At 49.9% G+C, this 14,035-nt stretch overlaps 1 protein-coding gene across 1 annotated transcript in view; it reads right to left on the minus strand.

Annotated features, from left to right (window-relative positions):
• Positions 1-11,309, minus strand: part of FLNB (filamin B) — an 89,271-nt gene extending 77,962 nt beyond the window's left edge. The window contains exons 1-2 of the mRNA XM_075053314.1: positions 11,169-11,309; positions 10,625-10,700 (exon numbers count right to left, since the gene is read on the minus strand). The gene's annotated coding sequence lies outside the window, so the exon portion shown is untranslated. The remainder of the gene's footprint in view (positions 1-10,624; positions 10,701-11,168) is intronic.
• Between the last annotated feature and the right edge of the window lie 2,726 nt (positions 11,310-14,035).

Below are 14,035 nucleotides of genomic sequence, written 5' to 3' on the forward strand. Positions count from 1 at the left end.
CACATTATTCAGCAACAGCTTGCTTTTATCGTAAGAGGACAAGAATAATATCGAATGTTAATCCAACATCTGCACATTTTGTTTAGAGCAGGAATTGGCCGTGGCTGAGCATTCAGGGCTGAGACTTTGCAGGTGGAAGGGCTTTTCTCTACCACTGGCAGATCCTGGTTCAGGTATTGCCTCTCTGAGGATCAGTACAGCTAGAAACGTCATCTTTTAAAGACTTCAGTGGTGCTGCTAGTACACGAGGAGCACTGATTTTTTCCCACACTACAGCTAAACCCACACAAATGACATTGAAGATGCATTACATCTCAGCAGAAACATGTGGTGAAAAGCCAGCGAGATGCCTCCATCCTTTCCAAAGGTTCTGTCAAAGCTGCAGCACCCTGAGGGTTTGTACCTCGGGGCTGTTGAAGCTTGGGAGTTGTCAGGGCAATGGCTTAGAAAAGGAATAACTGGGCCATAGGCTATAGCACGCGGGTAGCTTTAGAAATTTATCAGGAGATTTTAAATATTTATAAGTTTTTGGCACATAATAGCCTTATCCAAACACAGGACAGCATTGTGCGTTGCAACAAAAGCCATGCGCAACAAATGCCGTAAAATAAATTATAGCACATTCAAAACACTGTGCAGATGCTAATCCTCGCAGCGCCGCGGGGAGACTCATCCGCTAATCCAGCACTCAGCCAGTAACATTAACGATAGAGAAGCTGAGACTCAAAGTAGTTAAAGGTTTGGGTTTTCAGAAGCCGCAGACACCGTAACTCGATGGGATTTCATGACTAAGTGACCATAAATGGCTTTGCCGTGCAGCCAGCAGCACTGATCCTGGCTCAGCAGTCACAGCCAGGTCACTGGGAGCAGCACCCAGCCTCCCGCGTCAAAGGTTTCCAAACACACCGCACATTTTCTTCACCGGGTACGCTGTTTACTGTGTTTTAAAAGACAATAGAAGTGTTTCTTCTCAATTGATGAAGTAGTCATTAAGCCTCTCCTTTCGTTACCATGATCTCTACCAAGCGAAGCAAAACTGAGACAAGTCGTTCAAGTCAAAGCATGAATTAAATGGCTTGCGTCATGGATTGCATTTTCCTTATTCAGCAGCTCTATGGAAGGCAAAGAAGTTCTGCATTATACGAATATTGGCTAGGACATTTGATACAACTTGTTCTGAGTTTTTCCATCTTCTTTTTTCCTCCTACCTCTGTTATCCAGGGAAGACAGCAATACAAGAGCACACAGCAGCAGTTCAGTCCAAATCAGACAGAAGGATGTCTTTAGGCAGAGAAATCTCTAGAAATATGCTGAAAAATAGAAAACTTGTCCTGGAATTTGTATTGAATTTATCATTCAAAAGTCTATTGTGGCAACAGTTGCTTGTAGTAGTAGTTGTGTCTGGGGCATTTTTTTCAGCTCTCCATGTCTGGAAGAATATGATTTTTCTTCTGTACATAGAGGTCTTGCTGCATTATATATGTATACAGAAGCTGAAACTGGTGCCAAAAGCAGCCATCCATCTGGCAAACACAGCGCTTTGCCAGAACTTACAGTGCTGCTCTTGCTTTGGATCCCAGGGAGACTCGCAGCTGGAATTTAAAGCTCTGGGTTTGACACAGGCTGCAGATGGCCCAAGAGCAAGGCTGCTCGTGCTTTTTGCTATCCTGTGGCAGCTGAAGTCAGAGGAGACAACCAAACTGGTATCCACTTAGCACATACTGGAAGAGCAAGGACAGGGCATTCCCTGAGACCGTGTCTGATGCAGGAATTGGCCTTGTTTGTCCAAAATACCCTCCCTGCTTGTTCCTATGGAAATGCTGCAAAGTTCATCTATTTTTCTAGGTTATTCTATTTTTCTGATAGATAAACTGCTGCAGGGTGTTTAATCTTCTAACTTGTGAAGATGCTTTTAAGTGAAAAAATGTATACTCACAGCCATGGATAGGCATCTCTTTTTTTGCAAAATCCAAATAAAAGTTGTGTTGGTACCTGAGGACGATGTCTGGCAGTACAAACATCCCCACGGCAGCGCTTGCTCTCAGCCAGAACCCCCACGGAGCACCAGGAATGCAGCAATGGCCACGCTGTGGGTGTCCAAGCGAAACATAGCTTACCCAAATAAATGTGACTTGACATATCAAACATGAAGTTGAAAAATAATTTGAAATAGCAACTCATTTTAAAAATAACTCAGGATCTGATTTCATGACCTGGGAAGTCAGATCCTATACAAAGCCACACAATGCTCCAGTGTGCAGCTGATCACAGCTTCCTGCCCCTATCAGATACCGCAGGCACGGGCCTCATTAGACATTTTTGTGCTTACTTCCAGCTTTACCTACTGCTTGTGTTCGCATTCAGAGTAACTGAGGCTCTCTTCCTAAGATGGTACGCCCATTTTTCTTGGGATTTGTGCTTCTTTTCTTGTGTTTTTACGCTGTGAGTTGGAGCTTGCAGGGCTGATGGTGTAAAATCAGAATAAAACATCTCACATCTGCCAGATCTCGTGGACTGCACAGAATTCCAGGCGTTCCCCGGTTACTCTTCGGGAGTTGTTTTAACCTGGGGTACAGATGAATAGTTGTGATTGACTGCAGAGGAGTGGCCGAGCTCCTCCTCGGGACAGCTGGATGAAGCGTAGGAAGGAACGCTTTCCAGGGCAACAGCGTACATTTTTTAAACAAACCAAAGCCCTTCTGTGTGACATAAACAACACTGTTGACCTACGTGCAGCCAAAGGGGGAGGTCATTCGGCTCTCCTGGCACGCGCTCCAGGATGCGGCAGCCACGCGGATGAGAATGCCAGTGCATGGAGTGAGTGAAAACATGCACATCCCGGCTATTTCAGAAGAAAAGCATGATGCTGCACAGCGCTCATATCTACCATCCCCATTGCAGTCTTCTCATGATGGTGAATAATCAACCAAAAAAACGCTTTAAGTGCCTTCGCTTTCTGCAAAAGGCCGAAGTCACTCTCCTTTCTTTTTTTTAAACATTTCTCACAAAAATATTCCCAGACAGAAATCTTGCGTAAGAAGGCTTAAGTCTACTGACTCATTTTGAAAGCTACTTTATTAGCCCCTACATGGGCTGATAAGCCTTGGCTGGCACGTAAGGACACAAGGGCCACGCATTGTTCTGCTGCTCAGCCCGGTGCGGCGCTGGCAGCCTGATCTTGATCCAGCCAAGCCATTAGGGTACTTAACTTCCTCCATAAACGGTTGTACATGTGAGGCCATATATTTGGGGCCATTTCGCTGCTTGAAAAGGAGCTAACCTTTTAAACATGTTGCAGAACCAGAAGGAATGGCAGAGGCCTCTGTGGGCAGCATCACATTGATTTGGGTGAGAATTAGGAATAATAAAGGGTGGAAGAAAAGCACTTGGACCTGGCCAGCAGTTACCAGCCTCAAGCCACCGTTGCCCCCGTGTAGTTGTTAGTCAGTTCCGCTGTTAATACATTGCAATATCCCGCGGCTGAGCTCTGCCCAGCAACACCCTGCGAGGAGGAAAGGTGGAGACGGGTGCAAGAAGCACCAGCCGGGGGAAAAGGGCAGGGTGTTGCCGCTGTCACAGAAAATAATGGAAGACACCACCCCGAGGGCGGGCAGGAGGAAGGTGGCAGCTCGGGAAACCCTGGGCTGTGTGTCCTGGCACAGACCCCCGCGGGAACTGGGGGGCTGGGTGTCCAGGGACGGCTCCACGGAGAAACTGGAGCCCCCAGATGGGAGAAGACAGGGCAGAAAGAAAGCTGAGCAGATCACCCCTTGCCGTGGCACAATCTGTGCCTTAACTATTCCCAGGAGCTTTTCTAGGTGTAAACTTTTCCTGAAAACCATGAGATTCGTTTGTGGGGACCCCTGCTCTGCTCTAGATCTGCCCCTGTCTTGTAGGGCAAAACTTGTGATTCCCAGGTTCCTGCTTGTCTCACAACGGTGATTCCTGGATTTTACAAAGCAGCTCCAGAATCACCAGCTAAAAAAAGCAATAAAAGGTATGCTACTGGGAGAAGATGGCATCAGAAAGGTGTTACTGGTGGAACTAGCTGGGCAGCTGGCGCCTCTTGCTCCTTGGGTGCCTGACAGAGACCCAAAATGGGAGATAATACCAAGAATGAGCCCAGCCACATGCTGTCTGATTGAAAAGGACCAAAAAGTAAAAATAGATCCTTTTCAATCAAAGAACAGTGTATTCCAAAGGGCAATTCAGCCATGCTGCAGTAGTTGGCACTGCACTTCACGTCAGCCATCTGGTACAGCGCTCCCAGCAAGGAACCTTGTAAGCCGTACGCGCTGTGGCTTCCCTATGGGTTCAAACACCAACAGAGAGGCCGGAATGATGCTGGGGGGGAAAAAGGAGCCCTACCAAGCCCAGTCCTGCTAATCAGAGTGAGCAAGAGCAGAATGTAACAGGGGAACAGGGTTGGGGCATGGCTTGAGACCCTTTTTTGAGGGTGGTCGCTGTGCCTTAGTCCCAGCTGCCCCATTGCTGCAAGGGGTTTGTTAGAGCAGGGAGAGGGAAGAGTGAGATACAGATACAGCAGCCTCAGGTAAGCGGTTTTATCTTTGCAGCCGTGGTGATAACATGGGTTGCAGCAGGTTGGAAGCGATCCAGCCGGGGCCAGTCATGCTACGTGGGAGCCCCGCAGGGCCCTGGCAGCGGGGACCCCGCCAGTGCCCGGGCAGGGCTGCAGGGAACTCTGAAAAGCCCTGGGTTATCACCGCTGCCGTCTCAGAGGCACCGGCTTCTTGCCCGGGCACGGCGCGGTGGCCGCCCACACGCCTCCGATAACCCTTGTTTGCTTTTGGCCTCTCTGAGGTCCGACCCTCGGGAGGGAGGTGGCGGCAGCTCCTCTGGGGACCAGACCCACCCCCCGATTTGCAACACACGCCAGCAGGGCCAGGCGTACCCACAAGAAGCCCCCTTCTCCTGCTTTCTGCACGGCAACGGTCTTTTGGATGTATCTCCTTTTTGTTGAACTTTGTACGTAAAGCTTTTCCTCCGTTCTGCACGGACTTTGGTCCTTTGGGCACCAGCCATCGCTGGCTGGCAAGCTCCTGCTATGACTGTGTCTCAAAGCATCGGGCTGAGCGGGATGCCCGCCAGCACACCTGCGTTATCTCCGTCTCTCTGGGAGCAGTAGCTGGGATGACTCCGCAGCGAAAGCCTTCAGCTCCTGTGAGAAAAGCACAAATCTGGCTGTCAACACGCTGGTGCTGCCGGTGCCCGTGAGCTGCGTACGGATGGACCAGCCGTGCCCTGCCTTGTGACGGGCTGGGTCGGCCCCGTAGGAGCCTTCCTCCTGCTCCTTCGCCAGCCTCGGCCGTGGTGTGCCCAGCCACGTGCAGACCCGGGGAGGCACTGGCCCGCTGTGTTTTCTGTAATCCCCACAGCAGCGGCGAATTTTCCTTCTGCAAAGCAAAAATCCTCGCCCTGGTTCCTTGACAGCAGCAAGTTTCCAGTAGCAAAGTGGGGGCGTGATGAAGTGGTTGCAAACTGGTCAAGTGCAACTGGAAAATGGCTTCGTCACTTGTACTCCAGCCTAGAAGGCTCAAGGCAGGAGAGCAGCAGCTGGGACAGTTCAGTTTCCCTTCCCGGCAAATCCCAACCCCTCTGACGGCTCTTAGAAACACTAATTAGCACAAAGTCCATTTAGCTGCCGGCCTTGGAGGACGAAGGGATACGGTAAAGGCAATCACGGCCCCAGAGGGCTCTGCAAAGGGCACTTCAACCCGGGGCTGGATAAAAGCCTGTACATTACCGGAGGGTTAGGAACGCCGCCGCGCTCCCCAGTTCTGCTGTGAACGCACAGCCGGGGGGGACACGGCGAGGCAACGGCCGCCGCCAGCGGGTTCCCCACGCAGGACCGAGCCTGCCGGTGCGGGGCTGAGCGGGGGTCTGGCGGGGGCCCGGCACTCGGCGCCTACCCCCGGGGCGGCGGGACGCTTCCCCGCGGGGCCGTGGCTGGCACCAAATCCGCCCTCACGGCTGCTCCCCGCAAACCCGCTCGGCGCGGGGCAGCAGCCCGCTCTCACCCTCCCAGCACCGGACAAACCCCAGCGAAACGAGTTATTAGTTTAATTTGACCAAAACGCCCGCAAAGCCGCAGCGGGGAGGCCACCTCAACGCATCGCGGGAGAAGGGTTCGCTTGCTCTCCCCCAGCCCCGAGAAGCCCCGCGGCCGGGCGGGAGGCAGGGAAGGGGATGTGCTGCCCCTGCCGCGGCCTGGGAATATCTCCTAATGCCGCAGGAATGCGGTTAGGTCATGGCGAGTCCCCCACACGCCCTGCCACTGCCTCCCAGCCATCCGCCAGCCGAAAGCTCTGGGAAGCATCGTTACGGCTGAAATGGAGGCATAAATTTCTGCTGGCGGGGCTCCTGGCTGCGAAAACTTGTAAGCCGTAACAACCGCTCGCTGCGACACGGTTACTCCGACGTTTCCGCGGTACCTGTCCCATCCGTGAGAGCTGTGGGCAGGAGGAGGGGGAAAGGGTTTTTAAAAAACTTTTCATTTTCCTTACGTCGTTGAGCGTTGCCGGGGGCGATACTTCTGACTGTGCGTGAATCCTTCCCGCTGAACTCACTGGGCATGACGCACCCACGGGAGGGGAAAGCATGCCCGAGACAAGAGCGGCTAAAGTACTCTCCTGCTGGGCTGCTCCTTCTGAAGATTTGTATTTCTTTTTCCAGCCGAGGAGCTTTATTATTACAGAAAGAACATGAGATTTTTATGAGTGATTTTACAAATTAGTTTCTCAAATTGTTTGCAGCAGCACGAGAAATGCTGCAGTCGTTAAAGTTCATAGGCAGTATCGAATGCTCCTGCGCTGCAAAGCTTTTCCTTGTGCAACAGAAACAAAGCCCCTGACGTGTTTAGATGTCTGACCCTGAAACGCTGCTCATCACCTCTCTGCTGTAGCCGTACGGCCACTCATCCTGCCCTTGTGCACATCGGTGGAACGAGCCGGGAGCTGAACCAGCACAAACCCAGCTACAAACATGATTTTAAAAACAAATAACTAATTATTTCCATTCATCGCATTTAATTTGGGCTCATGCAGAAATGCTGTTCATCCAATAGTCCAAAATATGTCACGTATTAGGAGCTAAAGAGTCCAACCCAGTGAATGAGTCATCACCCAGTGGATGAAATCCCATATCTTCATGGCTGCTCATAAATAAGACAAGCTCAACTTTATAGTAAGTCATAAGTAAACAATGAACTATATGAAAATCAGAATCAGCTGTGTTATAACTCCACGGGCACGGTGCCCACATAGAAATGAAAAGCGAATGTGATACCATCACCGCTTGGCTTTGGAGGCTGAATTTGGGGCTGAAACTCTTAACGGGGGTTTTGATGCGTGTAGCAGGGCAGTCGGACATCCAGACCTTTGAGGCCACTGCAGATGCCTGTTTGCAATAAACAACACTTTATCCCGGCCATTACCACTTCTGAACGCAGCCTCAGGTCCCGACGGGCGGATTTTCTGAAACTATCATCTGGTATCTTCTCGCTACAGCCCAACATCTCCAGACAGTGCTCCCGTGCTCTCGCAGCCTCCTCCTGCATCGGTGCTATGTCCTAGCTGGAAAAGAAGGGCAGCAAAAAGCTGCTCCTTCACCCTGAGACGAGCATCGGTGCATCCCGTGCATCCCTCACAACCGCTACCCTGAGAGCTGGGCTGGATTCACCGAGCTGGCTGGGGCTTTTGGGGGGAGGGGTTGGTTTGTTAATAACAATTTGAACCAGCGTTATGAGAGAAGGCAGGAAATAGCAGAAAGTATTGATCAACCTCTGCCTCGCTATAAAATTAACAGCATATAAAACTCAGTATTGAAATAACTGGAAGCCTGACCGCACCGCAGACAGCACAGCCGAAGGGCCGGGCGAGAGAAGATGTGCTCGCGGCACGGGGCAAGATTCCGGCACGGGGCAGCGAAGGCACCATGAGCAGCGGGGGCAGATGAAGTCACCTCCAAGTTTGAGGTCCACCGTCCCCGCAGGGAGGGTCTCCCCGGCCACAAGCAGCTCATGGGGCTGCAGCCAGCTTTGCAGGGGCATTCGCTTCAATAAAAGCATCTTTCTGCTCCTGAGGAAGAGAAGGGTTTTGCTATCTTGTCAAAGACTTTGGGAAATGAATGTTTTTCTCCCCCCTTTTCTCAGATCCTATTTGTGTTCGAGTTAATGGTGCAGGCGGGATACTTGTTCTCGGAGCATCGCAGGAAGTAGATCCTTGGATTTTAGGGAAAACCAGGATGTGCTTGGGCAGTGCTGAAGGGGAAATGGCAGGTGGACAAGGTTGATCATCTCAGGGGATTTTCAGTTTTCATTAGCGTGCCATCACGCAGGAAACCATTATCGGCAGGGGCATCCAGAGCTGCTATTGCCTGACTATAGGTGGGGGATAGGTGCCGGACAGAGGAGCAGCCTTTGAAGACTTCCAGGTCTGCGCGAGCTCGGTGGTGCACTCTGAGGCAGAGATGTCCTGCTGCTCCCTCGCCGTAACCTTCTCCTCTTCAGTAGAGCGGAGCAGCTCAGGCTGCCATTAGAATAGCTATAGGGCCAAGACAGTAGCTGTCTGGCTATAGGAAGGGGAGAGACCAAAGCAGCGTTTCCCTGAGAGAGCAAAGCTCCAGCATCTGCCAAAATACACAAGGACACAGACTGCCTTGTGACTGTCCCTGCAGAGCAGGGGCTGGGGCAGGTCGGGATATCCGTTCTACAGTGATGTGTCTAGACACGGGAGGGGACCTTTGAGATGCGGCAGAAGAATGAAAGCCCAGAAGAGGCACAAGCCTGGTCGCAGGCGCTCGGTCCATCCCAGGGGATGCAGCATCTCACGCTGGGGGTCGGAGCCTGGCTCCCTCCCTCCCCCTGGGGTGCTCCCACCGCCCCACCACGTCAGACTGCATTTCTCTAGAACGCTGGGAACTGTGGGACCCTCTCAGGACTCCACAGATTATTTCCAGGTCCTCTCAAGAGACCTCCAAAGAGCTCCTCTGGCTCCCTGGCTTCCCGACAGTCCTCAGCCCAAGCGGCTCCGGCAGTCAGAGCGAGCCGGGCAGCACTGCGACCCCGGCGTTGGCTCTTCCCACCAAGGATGCCCTGAACGGGGAAGTACCTTTATTTTCTCAACCCCATTGTAGCTGCAACAGGGCAAAGCACAGATGTAATCCAACCAGAGATGTGACTGCAGAAGCCCAAGTCACTACTTGCTGTGCAAGCAGAGGTCCTGGGTATGCATTCTCTTTTTAACATCGGAAAATTGTTGTACCTTGTTAATAAAGTTCTGTAAATGGACGAACAATTTCCACAAAGGAAAGAATGTAAAACTTGCATCGGCACAACGTTACTTCTAATCAAGTGATCTTCATAATTCTCCAGAACAAACGGAACTTCATATTTTCCATATGTAACCATCTTTGTCACCCAAAGCACTTTGTATTCAATAAAAATACCAGCTTTCATTAGAGAAAAAAAAACCCTTCTTGTGAGCAGTTTTCCTGGCATTGCACATCTCTGGTTCCCTCACTCAACATGTTTAGAATTAAATCACAAAACCTTAACTCACCCTCTAATGATCTGTTTGTTTCCAGATTCATATTCCCACAATATGTTTGCTGACAGCAGTTGGGCCCTTTGACAAAAGACAAGGAATTTTTCCCAACGATGTATATTTACTTCGTTCTGGTGCATTAAAGGGGGAGGGTGCAGGCTGTATGAGCTGTCACCAGTAACGTGACTGTGAGACCAAGTGTCATTTCTTTAGTACAAACGAAATGTTTAGAATAAGTGTTCTTTGTTCCAAACATTATCACTTCAACATTCGGCTTTTTATGAAGCGAGCTGTGAGAAAGGTTGACCCCTATTTGAAAGGATTTTTAAATTTAGCGTCTCTATGAGTCAGAGCCAAACCGCCAATGTGTACGGTTCTCAGGAGGAGGATGGTAAAAAGCTGCTCCCCTCAGTTTCAGGCACTTCAAAACTGTTCTTTTCGACTTTGTATTATGTGTTAGAACAGAATAAAAGCAAACCAATTCTTGAAAGGATACATTCTTTCAAAATAAATCTGAAATGTTACACCCCAAATAATGTTGAATCCAGTATTTTGACATTATTACACCTTATTCCTTTCTCCCACCCTTAAAATAATCCCTTCAAATTCATATCGATTTCACAAAGCACTTTGATCTCAACAGAAATGAAACACACTAGGATGAAATCTGGTCCCACCAATATGTCCTGAGCCTCTCTCACCTGCCCATTGATGGATAGGGCCGGGAAGGTGTCCCCACCCGGTGCCACACTCGAGGCAGCAGTGACAAGCAGCTGTTATTTAATAAACTGGTGACACCCAAACACAAAGCAAACCTAAGTCTGTAATACCTGCAGAGCCCTGGATGTGGTCTCTTTTAAAAGTAAATTTTATCTCATATTTTTCTGCGTCTAGTGCAAGTTTCTCTGTCAGAACAATATTGGACTTTGACAGTGGCATGAATAGTCTCATCCCACATAAACATACTGGAAAGCTGCATCCAGATGTGGAATTTGCCACTCAGAAAAGACAACGAGAAAAGGAGAGTGGAGAGGAGGATGGCTACGGCATGGGAAACCCACCTTGTAGCGAAGGGCTTCGGGACCCCAGTCTGCTGCTGAGAAGGTCGAGGCCAGACGTGGTCACAGGCTGCGGCACCTGCATGGGGACGAGCAGTGTCAGAGCTGAGGGGTCCTCCGTCCCCAGAGGGAAAAGGACTCACTGGCAGAAAGCTGCAGCTAAGCAGCCATGCACTAGGGAAACACATTTTCAAACAGAAGCAACCTGACCTTGTGAACAACTAACTGTACCCTTATCCACCTATTACGGCAGAACCTCCACCTCTGATATAGAAAAATCAACGTCAGATGTTTCTCTAAAACACAGGTAATTTAAATAGGAACAATTTAAGGTGGTTGTCCCACCTATTATATTGTACCTCATCACCGATTTCACAGTCCCTGTTTCCTTGGGGGTAATTTATCCTATGAACAGTAATCCCAAGTCTTACTCCTAGAAAGAATTAATATCTTACTATTACTTCCATTTTTACAGCAACTAGAATTGTTCTTATTTGCTCATTGCAAAATATTTTAGACACAACCAATAAAATACCTCCATGTTTACCTGAAGAAAGGAAATCCTTTCTGCGGACTCCCCTTTGCTCCCTGCTGAGATGACGACTCAGAAGACTGCAAAGTCCTGCAGCAGCGCGCGAGGGTGTTTCTCTGGGGTGTGAAGCTGACCCGCCTTTATTACAGATAACAGCTTTATGGCACAGGCATTGTTCTGCTTTACCAGTGCCCTGTTCTCACAAGGTGTTTAATGAATAGGCTTTCAACTGCAAAAATACACGCTGAGATCAGGAAGGCAAATGACCTTTGTGCTTGTGATTGCATGTTCACATAGTTACGCTTATTTTCCTCATTAACATATAGGTATCCCTTTTCTGTTAACATGCTTTATTTAATTTTAATAGGCTTTTTTATTGTATTTAAAAAATGTAGAGGAAAACAGAAAAAAAAATCCCATTGTTCTCCCACATGTTTGTTTTCACTACGACTACTAAGAGGAAAAGCCCTTTACAAAAACAGGATACAGCAGACTCCTCTGCACTGCAGCACTGTGCCCCCCCCCGTGCACTCGCACACTCCGAGCACGGTTCCAGTGGTAATCGGGAGTCCATAGAAAGTCATAAATAAATGAAAAATCTCAATGGGAGTTTCATTATCCACTTGAATGGGAGTAGCATCAAGTCCCTACTGAATAAACCCCACCAGCCTGGGCAGGTTCTGCTCCCCTCAGATGCATTGCCATCTGCCTATGGGCATTTTTCCCTGCAACTTCAGTTACGGGCAATGAGGGGCAGACGGGGATGTCGGCAGGGCAAACCCCACCATCACGGGAAGGCGTTGAGCCAACGAACTGGCTTTTTGCATGGCAAAAGCTGTAGCATCCAGCATCCCTTCCCTGCTGTCCTAAGAGACGAAACACCAGGGACCCATCCGATGTCACCTACGTCGGATGCTGCCTGGCCCCAGGAGATGCCCCCAAATCCCCCGTCGGCCTCCCTGCTGCATTTCTACTAATGACTTTCCAGATGTCCTCTCCTACTGCATCCCACAGCCTCCTTTCTCTCTGCTTGGATTATTCCTTCCCCTGCTCGGTTTTTGGCCGGTCGGCGGAGGGGTCCCCGGCTGTGCCAGCAGCCCCTGGGAAAGGTGCCGGGGCCAAGGCAGGAGGACTCGCAGGCTGCGCTCACTGCAAAGCACATTCCTGCGGGCTGTTGTTAAAAAGATAGTAAAAATTGCTGTTTTCTTTCTCCCTGCACGTTAGCATTTGGAGGAGTTCATTCTTCCAAAGAATAACACAGACTTGTTCTCCGTGATACGGAAGAACAAATCAAGCACAGTTACCAGGAGATCCGCATTTCTGTAATCAAGAGCCTCATCTCTGGCCAGAAAGTACCTTTTGGGAATTGGGTTGTAGCGACTGGGAGGCCAGTAAAGAGCAATCTGAGCTTTTCTGACTCTGAAACAGTGATTGCAATTCCATTCACCTGGTCAGAAACTACCGCTTAGCAGCCATCCGCCTGGCAACCTCCTTCAGACACCACCCCAAGATCAGTTTAACAAATAAAAAAGTCTCAGATATTAGGGAAATATTTTTTTCTGGTTTCTTTCTAAGGAAAAAGATGTAATGCCATAAGGTTGAGGGTATTCTTTGGGGAGGGGGAAACAATATGCTATTTCAGTTTTAATTTTATTGGGATGTGGTTGTACTTGTTTTCCTTTAAAGTAAGTGTAATCCTTGTTTCTTGGACAGAAATGATGGTGACTTCTTATTCAGCCTTGATTTCTGAACAAGAGGAACTGTTACTGTAACATAAAGTGATTACATTTTACAATGTAAATTATATTATAAATGTTTATGCAAAGCCTTAGGTAAGGCTATACCACTTTACTACTACAAAATAAACATGCAAATTACTGACACAGTGTCTTTGAACCAGTGAGTGTTTGCTTTCATTCAATAAACCAAAGAGCCAGGGAGACAACACAGACTTAGCACAACAGGCTATGCTTGGTATTACTTAGAATCAGAGCGCAGTGTTTTCAGCTCAAGGAAAAAAAGCCAATTTCCATTTATACCGAGAAGATCTTTCATTGTTTAGAAACTAAACCCACATCCCACGCTTTTTGCGTTTATTGGTAAACAGCTGCCCATCTTCAGAGGACAGGATTAAGGAATATGGCCATCATTCCTTCCTCATCAGGGAGAAATAAACCCACAACATCCTCCCTTACTGCCTGCAAGGAGTTCTGTTACAAAACCACGTCGTTCCCGAAGCCTCAGCATCCGCCGACCGGGCGTCCCAAAAGGCGAGAAACAAACAGCACTTCCCCAGGCGCTGTTAGGACAAGCTCGCTTTGAGCAACCCCTTTTCTGAAAGGGGATCGGGGACGACCCTCCCGGCGCTCCCTCCATCCCACGGACCATCCCACCCTGCCGTCGTCCTCCAGCCCCGGGGGTCCCGCCGGAGGCGAGGGCAGGTCCCGCAGGATGCCCAACCCTGCCGCCCCTCGCACCTACCGGCTGCTGCTCCCCGCCGGCCCCGACAGCCGATGGATGAAACTGCCGGGCTTGGGCTGGGGAGTTGCTGCTGTCCCAGCAGCGGGAGGTCACCAGGCTGCTAGTTTGATCTTCAGTGCGTTTTCCATCTGAGAAGTTTAACTCCTTCACGCCCTGGAAGGCGAAATATCGGCAGGGCCAGCTGAGCCGTCGCGCTCGTCCCTCGCCAGGGACGCTGAGCACACCCTTGTGCCAGGCTCCCAAAAACGAGGACAGGCGCCTGACCGAAACCGGGACGCGTGGGGTCGACGTGGGCGGTTTTGCTCTGAGACTTGGGGGTGAGTTTGGTGCAGAGAAGCCCACGGTGAGATCTTCCTCTTAGCAACTTACACCCCCCAAGCCCCGTCCCGAAGCCTCCCATA

The sequence above is a fragment of the Buteo buteo genome, chromosome 21 (assembly GCF_964188355.1).
Source record: "Buteo buteo chromosome 21, bButBut1.hap1.1, whole genome shotgun sequence".
NCBI classification, from domain to species: Eukaryota; Metazoa; Chordata; class Aves; order Accipitriformes; family Accipitridae; genus Buteo; species Buteo buteo.